Source organism: Macaca mulatta, chromosome 17 (genome assembly GCF_049350105.2).
Source record: "Macaca mulatta isolate MMU2019108-1 chromosome 17, T2T-MMU8v2.0, whole genome shotgun sequence".
Lineage (NCBI taxonomy): Eukaryota > Metazoa > Chordata > Mammalia > Primates > Cercopithecidae > Macaca > Macaca mulatta.
In genome coordinates, this window is record NC_133422.1 from 34,743,818 (window position 1) to 34,758,957 (window position 15,140).

Consider the following 15,140-nt stretch of genomic DNA (forward strand, 5'->3'; position numbering starts at 1 on the left):
CCTGAAAATTATATAAATATTACCATCTATTTTATTCTATTTAGGATGTGCTTTCAATTTTTTAATAGACTTGGAATTTATGTTGTGCATGGCAGTATATACTCATGTAACTTACTATTTTGCCATATTAACAATGATCTCAGTAAATTCTTGAATAGTCCACCATTTTCTGACTTAACAAACTATTAACAAAATCAGGTATGTCTTGCATTAGCTTTGGGATAATTTTTGCTCCTTTATATTTTGTCTGCAAATACGTTGCGAACATTTTTTTTCTTTGTTCATACCACTAGATGTTCTTCAGCTAAAAATTATAGATGAGGTGGTTTTGACTTACTGAAATATGAAAAAAGTAACTCTATTTTGATTTAAAATATCAGAAAGCCTCCAAGACAGTAAGGAATTGTTGGCCCAAGATCCAAGAAGGGAGGAAAGTGATGAAAGTATGATTCATCTGTGTGCATCATTTCCATTTGAAATAATAGTCATTGCCTAAAGCAGTGTTTGAGAATCTGAGAATCTGAAAAGTATTTTCAAAGAATTGCAGGTTAGGAGGCTATATTTTAGGTAAAGTTCCACCAAAAAGAAAGATCTGTGATAAAGGCCCTAGCATAAATTGGGTTCCTAAGTGTCAATATCTAAAAAATAAAAGCAAACAAGAAATATATCTCATAAGGACTGAAGCTTAGGTTTAAATCAACTCTATAATTGATTAATAGTATGAGAACTGATAAGTATCTAAGCACAAGTGGCCACAAAATATGTGAAAATATAATTTCTCTGAAGAAAAGTAATATCATTCAGAGTTTTAAAATATCTTTGCTACATTTATTGACCAAACATATAAAGAGGCATTTGCCTGAAATAAAATAAACCATTGATATACACGTAAGGATAAGCTAGACAATGTTGTCATCAGGCACATCTTTTTTTTTTTTTTTTTTTTTTTTTTTTTGAGACGGAGTCTCGCTCTGTCTCCCAGGCTGGAGTGCAGTGGCCGGATCTCAGCTCACTGCAAGCTCCGCCTCCCGGGTTTAGGCCATTCTCCTGCCTCAGCCTCCCGAGTAGCTGGGACTACAGGCGCCCGCCAAGTCGCCCGGCTAGTTTTTTGTATTTTTTAGTAGAGACGGGGTTTCACCGTGTTCGCCAGGATGGTCTCGATCTCCTGACCTCGTGATCCGCCCGTCTCGGCCTCCCAAAGTGCTGGGATTACAGGCTTGAGCCACCGCGCCCAGCCAAGGCACATCTTTTAAAAAGAGTATAAAATCATGATAAGAAGATTTATAAAATGGTGATTTAGGGAAGAAAATTTGGAAGTATATTAAAATGATAGAACTGAGTACTGCAATAAATGAAATTAAAAACTCAAAAATTGGGTGTAGGAGCATAATGCCTAAGCTGAAAATAATTCAATGGGAAATGGAACACAGGTCAAAAGAATATATTCCGACTGAAGCAAAGAAAAAGCAGCAAGAAAATAAAGACAAAATAAGAGACAAAGGCAAATGGTGAGAAATATCACACATATATTTTTGCAGTTTCAGAACGAGAGAAAAAAATTGGCACAGTAATACTGAAAGAGATAATGGCTTAGAATTTTCAAGATATTTTAAAATTATCAATGTTATAAATACAAAGAAAACTGCTAGACATACACATCTGAGAAAAACTGAAACAAAGTAACAACTTTAACAAGAGCCAAAGACATATTATTTTCAACTGTCTCCTAATAAAAAATAGAAGCCAGAAAATAATGGAAGGATATATTGAAAGTGCTACAAAATAAATAACTTGCAATCAACAATTCTTTACCTTAAGCCTAAGAAAACATATCAAAGATAAAATTCATATTTTTAAGGAAATAAGCAAAAACGACAAAGAAAAAAAGCCTAAAAGTACTTGTCCATACCAGCACAGACTAAAGGAAATAATAAAAAGTGTTTTCTCCATAGGCAAAAAATAATATCAGATGGAAGGTTGATAGGCAGGAAAAAAATGAAAAGCCAAAGAAAGTGTAAATATCTGGACTGAATGAACACTAAATGAAACTAACTTTATAAAACAATAAAATGGTATTGGAGAAGTCTAAAGTGCACATCACACTAAAATAAGCAACAACGACATATAAATTGACAGATGACAAAAGATCTTAACTAGTTTGCATTTACAGTAAGTGGTAAAGTATTAATTAAAATTAAATCAAATGTCAAGATTTATGTTGCAATCTCTAGGATAACAAGTAATAGTGAAGTATGTATAACAAACATTCCAACTGAAGAAGGAAACAAAATAATAATGTTTATTCAATTCTTAAAACCAATAATACAGAGAAACAAAAATGGTGAGATAAATAATAGAAGCGTGATAGATTAAATTATATATTTAAATTATATTATTTAAATTAAATTATATATTTAAATTATAACAGTAAGTTATATAATAATCTAAATAATTCACTTGAAGAAAAATGGCTCAACTTTAAAGATGGCCAACCAGATGCAGCCAAGAGGAAGACCTGCCTGGGAGAGACTGAAACATCTGGAAGACTAGGGCACACTGAGCACATCTTCAGAGGGAAGGACTTGAGAGTGGATGGAGGGAGGATGCAGATACTGGGCGGGAGGAGGAGGAAGCTGGAAAACCTGAAAGGGATTTCCAAGAACTGGGGCTTATTTCTGGCCCCCTGCAACTCCTCAGAAAGGGGTGAGTTGAACAGACAAGGAGTGACCAGCTCCTGTCACGGACCTCCAGAATCTGGGCAGGAGAAAAGCCCGTGACCCTCGCGGACGGACACTTGAGCCGGCAGGGAGGGTGACTTAGAGAGGTGGTAGGAGCAGGACTCCAGCCCATGAGGAGCCCAGTGACTTTGGTGCAAGAACATCTGTAGTGGAGGACGGCCAGGTACACTCATCTCTCAAAGCTCACCCTACTTCTCTCCAAGACTTTGGCCACAGAGTTACTGTCCGACTTGGGTGAAACAGGGCTGTCTTGCCCGTGAGACAGTGCCAATCTGATTCGAGCTTCTGCCTATCTGCTCTCCTCTCCCAGGGCCCCAGCCTGGCCATGCCCATTGACAGCACAGCATCCAACACCCAACCAGGGTGATATCTGAGGGCTCTCATCATAGCTCCTTGATGTGGTTCGGCTATGTCCCCATCCAAATCTCATCTTGACTTGTAGCTCCAGTAGTTCCCAAGTGTTGTGGGAGTGACCCAGTGGGAGATAACTGAATCACAGGGTGGTTTCCCCCATACTGTTTTCGTGGTAGTGAATAAGTCTTAAGAGACCTGGTAGTTTTATAAGGGGAAACCCCCTTCATTTGGCTCTCATTCTCTCTTTTGCCTGCTGCAATGTAAGCTGTGCCTTTTGCCTTCCGCCATGATTGTGAGGACTCCCCAGCCACATGAAACTGTGAGTCCATTAAACCTCTTTTTCTTTATAAATTACCCAGTCTTGGGTATGTCTTTATTAGCAGCGTGAAAATGGACTAATACACTCCTTCACTGGCAGCCCATGCTTGACTGTTGAAGAGCTCCAAATGAGTGGCTCTTGCCAATGTGCAGCAGCCTACCTGCACCCCCTTGGCAGCACAGTTTTCCCACTGCTGGCACAAACTCACCTATGGTTACCCCCTTACCGCTTTGCAGGAGCAGGCATGTACAGGCAGACCTCATTTTCGGCGCTCTGCCATTGCACATTTGCATGCGCACCCCACTGCTGCTGCCAGTGTGAAGCAACATGCTGCCCCCCACACCGCTAATGTGTGGGCGCTCAATCGCACTGTCATTGCTGGCATGAACACATGCACAGACACTGTGACTCTGCCACCCTCTGCACACCACCATCGCCACTGCTGTGAAAGAGCTCACAGACACCAGTGGCCTATCCCCACAGCTGATGGTGTGAGTGTGAGCACAGACACCAGTAACCCTGTCCCCCGTGCTGGTGCAAGCACATGTAGAAATGCCATAGCCCCACTTCTGACGGTACCTCACCAGCTGATGTGTGCACTCCACCATGCTACCATGGCTGCCGGCACACAGGAACAAGAATGCATCTCACGGCTGCCACCCTGATGAAGTGCTTTGGGGGGCACCATCTATGGGAGTGTTGTGTTCAGCAGACCGGGAACACCTCATCCACTCCACTGCACCTGGCTCCTATCATCAAGGGGCCAGAGTAAAAAAGCCAGGGGCCCTGTACCAGCCCTGCAGAGTTAGAGCACACAAAACAGGAGTACTGAGCTGAGGATTGGCCCCTAAAAATCTTTCAGAAATAAACCCACTTGATTGAACCCACCTTATACAACAATCAAACCCATACAAGAAAATAAAGGCAAAATAAATGAATAAATAAATAAAACCAAAAGACAGCAACTTTAAAGATTAAAGGGACAGCAGCCCACACAGACGAGAAAGAACCAGTACAAAAAGAAAAAGTTTGGCAACTCAAAAAGCCAAAGTGTCTTCTTACCTTTGTCTTCTTAACAGCCTCATTTGTTCCCAAGTAACGGTTCTTAACCAAGCTGAAATGGCTGAAATGACAGAAATTGAATTCAGAATATGCATAGAAAGGAAGATCATCAACATCCACGAGAAAGTCAGAACCTAATCCAAGGAATCTACGGAATACAGTAAAGTGATACAGGAGATTAAAGACTAAATGGCCATATTAAGAAAGAACCAAATTGATCTGATACAGCTGAAAAACTATGAGAATTTCATGATATGGTTGCAACAATTAACAGCAAAATTAATCAAGCTGAGGGAAGAGTCTCAGAGTTCAAAGATGGGTTCTTCAAAATAACTCAGTAAGACAAAATAAAGACAAAACAATAAAGAAGAATGACCAAAACCATTGAGAAATATGGAATTATGCAAAAACACCAAATCTCCATCTCACTGGCATCCTTGAAAGGGAAGGTGAGACAACAAGTAACTTAAAAATCATACGTGGGGAATCATCTACAAAAATTTTCCCAATCTCACTGGGGAGGCCAACATTCAAATTCAGGAAATGCAGAGAACCCCTGTGAGATACTACACAAAAAGACTACCCCCAAGACTGTAATCATCAGAGTCTCCAAGACTGAAATGAAAGAAAAAGTGTTAAGGGCAGCTAGAGAAGGGACACGGTCACCTAAAAAGGGAACCCCATCAGGCTAACAATACACATTTCAGCAGAAACCACAGGAGCCAGAAAAGACTGGGAGCCTGTAATCAGCATTCTTAAAGAAAAGAAATTCCAATCCAGAATTCCATATCCAGTCAAACTAAGCTTCATAGGCAAAGGAGAAATAAGACCCTTTACAGACAAGCAAATACAAAGAGAATTTATAACCCCCAGACCTGCCTTACAGGAGGTCCTTAACAGATGCTAAATGTGGAGTAGGAAGACCATTACCAGTCACCACAAAAACACATGTATGTACCTACACCGTTATAAAGCACTAGAAAGTCACAATGCAATTACATTTGCATAATAAGCTAATGACATGATGACACGATCAAATCTGCACATACCAATATTAACCTTGAATACAAATGGGCTAAAATAAAAGTAATAAATCTATATGTTTGTTTTTATAAAGATAAATTATATACATATACCACAGCCAAGACAAATCAAGAAAAGTGGGAGTAGGTACAAACAAATTAGAAAAGGATGCTACATAAAATGTTTTGCCAAAAATACACCAGAAAATTTAGATTAAATGGACAAAATTCAAGAAAAAACAGCTTTTCCAAATAAAATCTGACTATACCTATATTTATCAAAATATTAAACTCAAAATTACAAACATTCCTCTGAAAACATCATTAATCACATATAGCTTCCCTGCTGAAATCTACATTTAAGAAAGTAATTATGTAAACTCTACAGAAACTCTCCCAGAGAAGAGAAAGTAAACACTAATATATTCAATTCTTATTTGAGTTCAGTATAAACTTAATACCATTAATATAGCCCAATATGTCTTTTACCTATATATGCAAAATTATTGATAAAATATTAGCAAATGAAATCCCCATTATTGATACAATGTTGAATAGAAATGTGAATACAAGCATCCTTTTCTCATTTGCAATTTCAAGATAACTTTTTCATTATTTCATTATTAAGAATGACAATTGCTGTAGAATTTCTGCAGCTTTATTGGATGAAAACATTTACTTTAGATATCTATGTTTCCAAAATATTTTATAATGAGTGGTTTTGGGGTTTATTAATGCATTTTCAGATTTATTGAAATAATCATATCTTTTTGTTAACTGCATTAAGGAAAGAAAGCAAAAACAATTAAAAGAAAAGATGAAAACTATTATTCAAACATGGCATGATTTTCTGAATTGAACATCAGATGAATCCACATATAAATAATAAAAATTAATAAGGGTATCCATATGCAAAGTCAATATATAAAACGTGTTGAGTTTTGGTACTAAATCATTAGCATGAGAACATCATTTAAGATAGCATCAAAACATTGAGGAAATTAAACTATGAAAAGATGAAAATGACTCTACTTAGAACACTATAAAATATTATTGAGAATACGTGAAAAACATATAAGTAAGAAGAAACACATGTTTATGAAATACAATACTTAATATAATGGGCAAGTTACTTCTTCCCAAATTTATCTATAGATTCAACACAGTCACAGACTTAACTACATAATTTTTTGGAAAGCAACAAGGTAATTCTAAATTTATATAGAACAAAAAGAGTAAAATTAAAAGGATTTATTTAAACAAATAGTAAGGGTTATTATACAGCTACAATACATATTGGCAGGAGGATAGACAAATAGACCAATGAAATATAATACAATACAGAAATTCTTCCACATAGGAAAATTCAATGGATTTGAGGCAAGTTTTGTAAAGTTACACAGAAGAAATGGATGGTCTTCTCAAACATTGGTGCAAGATGGGGTGGATGTCCACAGAGTAAAATTTGCATCTTAAAAACTAACTCACAGCATACATTAAAATTATTTCCTATAGGAAAATTATGTGTCTAAATATACAAGGTAGGCATTTAGCTTTCACATTTCATAAAACTCCTAGAAGGTAAACTAGGTTAATATCTTTATGACCTCAAGTAAGAATGTTTTCTTAACCCAAGCACAGTAAAAGCATTAACCAGATTGGAAAATAATAACGCATTAGACAACACAATTAAGAACTCCCTTTATCAAGAATCAAGAACCTGAAAAACTAGTTGAGGCCATGATGGGAAGGGGAAGTCAGACATACCTTATTATACCCTTCTCCCTTAGGAGTTTAGGCACAACTGACCATTAAAACAGAGCTCTTTAGACTGACGAAACAGACTCTTTGTAGCAATAAGATACCAAATGGCAACCTGACTGTCTAGCATCACTGGGTAGGCAATTAACAGACCCTAATGGAAATCAAATAATTTTTTCCCCAAAAATATGTTTATTTGACATATACTAAAATGGCCCTGCAAAGCCGTCTCTTGAGGGGGAGGTTTTCATTCTGTAGAGAATCTCCAGGCCAGGCATGATGGCTCAAGTCTGTAATCCCACCAATTTGGGAGGCGAGGCAGGCCAATCACCTCAGGTCAGCAGTTCAAGACCAGCTTGGCCAACATGGTGAAATCCTGTCTCTACTAAAAATACAAAAATTAGCCAGGCATGGTGGTGCGAGCCTGTATCCCATTGACTCGGGGGGCTGAAGCTGAGGCAGAAGAATTGCTTGAACCCAGGAGGCGGAGGTTGCAGTGGGCCAAGATTGTGTCACTGCACTCCAGCTTAGGGGACAGAGTGAGACCCTGTCTCGGAAGAAAAGAAGAAATTTAAAAAAAGAGAAAAAGAGAATTTCCTTCCCAGATTAAGTCCTTTCCAGAAAGTCTGACACCTTTTAAGGTCCAATAGGAGACATTCACGGTCTATTGTCTCTAAGCCTGCCCCCTGGAGGCTTCATGTACCCAACAAAATCCTTGGTTTCCACAACCTCTTTAACAAGCATGTCTTTCTACTGAATTCAACTCTTTAGTCAGGACTTAACTCTTTCAACCAATTACCAAATATTAAATATTTGCATCCACCTATGACCTGGAAGCCCTGGCTTCAAGATGTTCCACTTCTCTGGCCCAAAACAATGTATACCTTACATGTACTGATTAATATATTTGCCTGTAGTTTCTGTCTCCCTAAAACTATAAAACCAACCAACCACTTTTGGCATGTGTTCTCAGGACCTCTTGAGGCTGTGTCATGGGCCATGGTCTTAACCTTGGCAAAAATAAACCTCTAAATTGATTGACACCTGTCTCAGATACTTTTTCATTAATAAAATAATATCCAAGTTACTTCTAATTTGTTTTTGATAGGGAGTGGCTATCCATCAAATCTGGTCCTCATCTGTTATCTGTTTCCATGGGAATTTTTGAAGAAATTTTTTCTCATCATTTTCAAGGTCATATATTTTAACTATTACAAAAGTTTCAGAAATTTGGATATTTGAAAGAACTCACAAAAATCCATACAGCATGTACATCTAAGCGTTTTCATTAGAAGTCAAACAATAAGCTACAGCAAGAAAGAGAGTATAGGCAAGCATCTGAGGCTTTAGAAGCATCTAGGTGCAAGTGTACTAGGGCCCTTATTCTTACGAGAACATACTTCTCCAGTTTGAATCAACAAAATCTGTGCTTCAGGAAAGCTCAAGGCAGATGTTCCCAGTGGAGTCATTTATGCCTTTCTGGTCAAGACAGACTGTCTAACAGATTATGCTGGGTGAAGACTGTCAGTAAACAAACTGGCCCTGGGGGTTGCTAGGGAAGTTACATACTAAACAGCACGCTATAAACCCCACTGCCCTTATCTTAGCCAACAGTCTAAGTCAGAAATTTTTAAACCCCCAAAGAAAAGGATAGAGCATTCCCAGTCCAGCTGCTAAATAACACCATTTTACACAACTCAAATATTTTAGATAGGAATTTACTTATCTAGCTCAGTGCTCAGAATATACTTTCTTATCTGAGAAGTTACATCTTTATTCTTCTTAAACTTACACTTTATATAACTTGTTTTTAATAGTCAGTAGACAAACGTATGACAAAGAAGTGTTTATTCTACACATACTCAGTTAAATAAAAGTTTAGATGGTTAGGTGGGCAGATATATCACCCCTTTTTGTTGCTTTTGTCCCATATACTTTCTTCATCTCTAAGACTTCATTGCTTATTTCTTAGACCTTTTTATTCTATTCAAAAAGTCTCAACTCTATTATACTTTTAAATTATTTTAACTCTCAGTGTTTCAACTTCTAATGTTCTTTCTCCTCTGTTCAATATGCTGTTGAGCCCTTAATTTTAATTATTCCATTATTATTTTTATAATTTCCATTTCTCTGATTAAATTCTTTATAGTGTTTTTTTGTTTGTTTTTTTTTTTAACTTCTCAGATATGTGAGACAGCTGGAAACTCTGTTTTGCTTTATAGAAATTATTCTCCTTAATTTCTTAGACTCTCACTTTGGGTAGTTTGAGGATCTGAAAATTCTTAAAGGAAACAAACAATAGACATCTCCTTCCAGGGGGATTTTTGAGTAAGAAAGACAAAATTAAGCTTCCCCACTTAAATCACAAAACAGACTTATATACAAGGAAATGGTTTTCATATATTGGCCAATATGCAGTTCAGGATAGTAATCCCCAAAGAAAGGAAATAAATGAAGTGAGCCCCACAACTGTCCTTGCTTCCTACTTGCACATTTGCCAAGCTCCTAGACTACCTGAGTTGAGGAGACAAAGTTTGGGGAGACAAAGTTTGAGTTGACAATTGCCTGGGAAAATGAAAGGGAGTAGAATTGTTAAGGCAGAGTACCCAGGAGGGAGAAAGCTACACAGAGACAAAGTCACAGATATTTGCAAAGGGTTCTCTTCAAACCTTCAGCTGAGTACTAAATCAGCACATCTGTATGAAGAAACTATTGAGGCCAGGAAAATAACCCCATAAAAGGAAGAAAGAGAGCAATCTCCACAAGGCCTGGGTACCGCTTAGTTAAGCTTACCTGATGGCCAGTGTGCCTTTCGGTACAAAAGGGGGAGTGCCAAATCTTTCAAGTAGTGAATAGGAAGTGGAGGGTAGACAAAACAACAACAACACCTGGTTAAGCAAAATCTTAGAGCTGAAGAGCTGAAAGGATGATTTTAGAACAATAGAAGGAGAAGTGAGGAAGGTTTAGGTAAACATTCTAGGAAGAAACCAAGGATCTGCAATGTTTTCAGAGAATTTTCCGTGTTCAGTATGGCCGCATCACAGGGTCACAATAAGAATAAGGTAAAAAAGAAACCTTGAAAGTCAAGTTTCAGACATTAGAAGGCTTTGAATACTTATTTAAGAAAAATAGCTTCATAACATGTAGATTACAGGGTGGAGTAACAAAGTACAGGTTTTCTTCCATTTACAGTGGTGTTACATCCTAATAAACTCAATGTAAGTTGAAAATGTCTTTAATACTCCTAACCTACCCAACATCATAGCTTAGCCTAGCCTACCTGATATGTGCTCAGAACACTTACATTAGCCTACAGTTGGGAAAAAAATCAAAATTCAAAAATTGAAATATTCTTTCTACTGAATGTGTATTTTTTCACAATGTCATAAGTCTAAAAATCGTAAGTTGAACCATTGTGTCAGGGACTATCTGTATTTTATACAGAAAAAAACCTTATAAGACTTATTGCAGAAAGGCCATTCAAAATTTTATAAATAATAAAATTAAATCAAAATCTTTAGTAATAAGTTAGAAATATATTATAAAAGACAGTAGAGGTGAATATTTCACTGCATATATATACACCATATTTTCTTTGCCCATAAATCTCTTATAGAAATGTAAGTTGTTTCTACATCTTGCCTAGTATGAATAGTGCTGCAGTGAACACTGGAATGCTGATAGTTCTTCAAGATTCTGATTGTAGTTCTTTCAGAAAAATACCCAGAAGTGGCATAGTGTCATATGGTAGTCCTGTTTTTAATTTTTGAGGAATTTCCACACTGTTTTAGCAACTGCACCATTTTGCATTCCTACCAACCCTATACAAGAATTCCAAATTTTCCACACCCTCACCAATGCTTGTCTTTTGTTTTGTTTGTGTTTGTGTTGTTTCTGATAATAGCCATGCTGACAGATTTGAGGTGATATCTCATTGTGATTTTGATTGGTATTTTCTGATGATAGTGACATATAAAGAAATTTTATGCAGCCTTAAATAAGAAGGAAATCCTACAATAAGTGACAACATGGATGAACCTTAAGGACATTATGGTAAATGAAATGAGCAAATTACAGAAGACGAATACTGCATAATTTCAATTATGCATATCTAAAATAGTCAAACTCATAGAATCAGAGAGTAGAATTGTAGTTGTGAGTGGCTAAGAGGACGGAGAAATAGAGAGTTGCTAATCAACTAATCAACAGGAATAAAGTCTCAATTAGGCAATATGAATAAGTTCCAGGTATCTGCTAGAACTTATGCTATAGTTTGAAATATTGTATTGTACACTTAAACATTTGTTAGGAGGATAGGTCTCATGTTAAATGTTCTTACTACAATAAAATAAAATTTAAGAAAAAAGAATACACAAGTTAAAATAGTAGTGCAGCTTTTCAGAAGAATGTTAATTTGAACAGTAAATAAAAATAAACACAGTAAGTCCCTGAAAAAAATGTATGCAAAAGACAATGGAGTCTGGAACGAAGAAAGTGGGACTCAGTAAAAGATAAGGGACAGTGGTAGTAATAAGGGTATGGGGTCACTGTTAAATATAACATGCGGACAAAGGGGCTTTTATTTGAGTGAATGAAGAAAGATTGTTTACTTCATCGTAATAGCAGTATTAAGTGAGAAACAGACTGGGGTGAGAAATTAAGGGATTTTAGAAAATATGTTGACTTTGAATTATGGGATGTCCAGATAAAAATGTCAAGTAAACTATTTTAATAATAGTTATATAGAGAAAAATAACTTTAAAAATTGACTATAAGTTGCAGCAATTGATGTTTAAAATTATTAGCCTCTAATCACTAATTAAATAAGTAATTATTTCTCCTTAAAATAATAAGAAACACATAGCAAAGTGTGAATAGTTCATGTGTCTCTTGAAATAGACAAAGTGTTGAGGAACTGTCTTCTGTATTATTAATTGGGCAAATACATAACAACTCTGCCTAAATTTTAACAACCAATAATATGCAAAAGTTAAGAGGCTAAAATAATTCCTGTAAATCAGCAGCAATATGATAGGAAATAAAGGTCGATAACAGATGAGCACAAAATTTGATGTGATACCACCTTTTAAAATCAAATTTAGATAGCTTGTTTCTGTTAGATAGCAGACAGCAAGTTATTTCCACTTATCCATTCTTTTTATCAACAAAGTTAATTCATTCTTTAGCTTAATATTACTTTTTCAGAGCCCTTCCCTAATACTCTGATATAAAATAAATCTTAATTATAACTATTTTTACCAGGATATATCCTACTTAATGAAAAGTAATTCTGTTTGTTTGATACATCGATGGAAAACAATGAATGAAAAATGAGACAGTCTACTAGAAGATTATAATAGTATTTAAATGAATTTTAATATGGCTTTCCTCATATTATAAAGGTAATTTGATTAAGGTAATTTGAGGATAAATGACAGAATATAGAGTGATGACTCTTTAAGTTTTACTTTAAAAATGCAACATATTACATATAAAACACTTCACAGAATATTTGATTTTTAATATAAGATGTTCAAGTTATTGTTTTATTTAATATAAAATACATTTGAAATATATTCAGATAAGTTGTTAGTGAAATATATGACTTGTGAGTTTCCATATTCCTTAAAATTATGATGAGGTTCTCCAGCACATTTGCATACAAAGTGTGGTCAACAGAACAGTGGCATTAGCATCCTATGGAGTATGCAGAGAGTCTCAGTTTCCACTTAGCCACTGAATCAGAAACACAGGGTTCCAACAGACTTCAACTTTGAAGTGTCCCTGTGCTACACAGTGACAATTTGAGAGTACTGGGTTAGGTTCTTTTTTTTTTTTTCCCTGCTACATCTCACTCTTGTTTTACCTAACCTCATAGGTTTAAAGAAAATATTTGGCTAGATTATTTCTGAGATTTATTCCAGAGCAAACACACTACTATCCAATTACAGAAAAAATATCAGAAAAACTTTCTGCTGGGGATTGAGAACTCCATTGCAACAATATTTTTTTCATGGCAATATCTGGTGTTGTTATACTTTGACTAATGTTATTGAGAATTTATATTAGCAAACATTTATTGAGTACTTGTTATTTGGGCAATGCTGTTTTTAGTGCTTGTATGACTCAAGAGTTCTCTAGAGGAACAGAATTAATGAAATATATATACATATATATACACACATATATATACACACACACACATATATACACACACACATATATATACACACACATATATATAGATACACACACACATATATATATATAGTCCATGTTGCTGAGTCCATGAGTAACCTGCATCCCTGCCACTATGGCCACTTTTTTCATGGGCCCCTATCATGCAGAATCATCTGTGAACCAGGCACTAGTCTTCTTTTCCTTTATCAATTGATATAGGAAACTCCCCATGAGCCCAATGGTGCAGGCTGGGGGAGAGAAGGCAGGTGGAAGAAGTGGAGATCATGGTCATTTGAGCCACTACACACACACACACACATATATATATATATATATATATATATATATATATATAGAGAGAGAGAGAGAGAGAGAGAGAGAGAGAGAGAGAGAGAGAGAGGAAAGAGAGAGAGAGTTTATTAAGTATTAACTTACATGATCACAAGGTCCCACAATAGGCTGTCTGCAGACTGAGGAGCAAGGAGAGCCAGTCCCAGGCCCCAAACTGAAGAACTCGGAGTCCGTTGTTTCAGGTCAGGAAGCTTCCAGCATGGAAGAAAGATGTAGACTGGGAGAGTAGGCCAGTCTCTCTTTTCACATTTTTCCCCCTGCTTATATTCTAGCCATGCTGGCAGCTGATTAGATTCTGCCCACTCAGGTTAAGGGTGGGTCTGCCTTTCCCAGTCCACTGACTCAAATGTTAATCTTCTTTGGCAACAGCCTCACAGACACACCCAGGAACAACACTTTGTATTCTTCGCTCCAATCAAGTTTACACTCAATATTAACCATCACAAGTCCACTCCTTGTCAACTTGATCCCATACACATTTCCTGAGATCATACATGATCTCCAAATAAAGACAACAATAAGTTCATAATTATGCCTAACATAATGCAACCAGGCTTCATACAGCCAGAAACACATCAATCCGGAACCCAAATACTCTTACATAAGCGTAACAATACTTAAATGCTGATGTGAAGTCAATAAATCTTATGTCACATGATAAAGGAGAAAGGAAATACAATGAAGATATTTTCTTAATACAAAGGTACACATGCACAAATATGTTTTTGACAAAAGAAGCAGAAATACTCATGAGAACTACAGTCCTGAGTTCTGCAGCTGGTCACGTGATCACAGCTGGTAATGATGACTACCTTATTCTATTACCCATTCTGTATTCCCTTTACCTTCAGTGATCACCTCAGCAAGCTCTAGTTTTTGTTTCCTTGTGGAGTGACCCAAACCTTCACTCCTGAAGGGTCTAGTTCATTTGTAGTCCTGCCTAAATTGGGCTGCTGTAGTTTCCCATTGACCTTAATCTTAATCACAGGGCATAATAATACAAACAGACAGCTTAATGGATCTCCTGTATTCCATGCATACTCTTTCTCACCTCCTTTGTGGAGTAGTAAACTGATTTTATCTTGATAGTTGAGGTCAGTCACCCCAACCAACACTGTAACTCCCTTCTTAGCCCGTTGACTTAAAGGTAGGAGGAGCCCAAAGTGTCCAGGTGGCAATCGTAACCTCCAATTCAATGGAATCATTGTTGTGTCTCCTGGGGGCAGCGTTCCTCCCTCTGGAACAAAGACACCTAGGCCAGCAGAACGTAATGCTGCGGGAACAGGAAGCAAAAGTTATGCCGGTGGATCACTAGGGGTGATGGTGAGTGGTACCACTTCCACTTCTACCCCT